At 40.7% G+C, this 481-nt stretch overlaps 1 protein-coding gene across 1 annotated transcript in view; it reads right to left on the reverse strand.

Annotated features, from left to right (window-relative positions):
* CUNH6orf52 (chromosome unknown C6orf52 homolog) overlaps positions 1 to 481 on the reverse strand; it is a 9,748-nt gene that overhangs the window by 8,096 nt on the left and 1,171 nt on the right. The window lies entirely within an intron of this gene.

The raw sequence follows: 481 nt of genomic DNA on the forward strand, positions 1-481 counted from the left end.
CTGAGGCAAGAGAATCACTTAAGCACCAGAGTTTGAGGTTGCTATGAGCTGTGACACCACAGCATTCTACTGAAGGTGATAAAGTAAGACTGTCTCAAACAAACAAACAAACACAAAGTAAAAATGAAAAGATTAGCCAGGCATGATGGCAGGCACCTACACTCCAAACTACTCAAGAGGCTGAGGCTGGAGGATCACTTGAGCCCAAGAGTTTGAGGCTGCACTGACCTATGATTGCACCACTGTACTCCAGCCTGGGTGACAGAGCAAGACCTGGGCTAAATCAATAAGTCAACAAAAAATTTTAAAAGACCAAAGATCTAGCTATAAATCCAACTTTGGTTTTAAGGCAAAGGCCATTACCTAAAGTGTCACCATGCATTCTAAGAGACAAACTGTTGGAGAAGGGAAGTCTATAAAATTTTGATTGCAAAGCATCCATTTCCCTAATATGTGAATATTTTATGCAGTCAAGCAAAAT

This window comes from Otolemur garnettii, unplaced genomic scaffold (assembly GCF_000181295.1).
Source record: "Otolemur garnettii isolate 467f Iridium unplaced genomic scaffold, OtoGar3 scaffold00026, whole genome shotgun sequence".
NCBI lineage: Eukaryota > Metazoa > Chordata > Mammalia > Primates > Galagidae > Otolemur > Otolemur garnettii.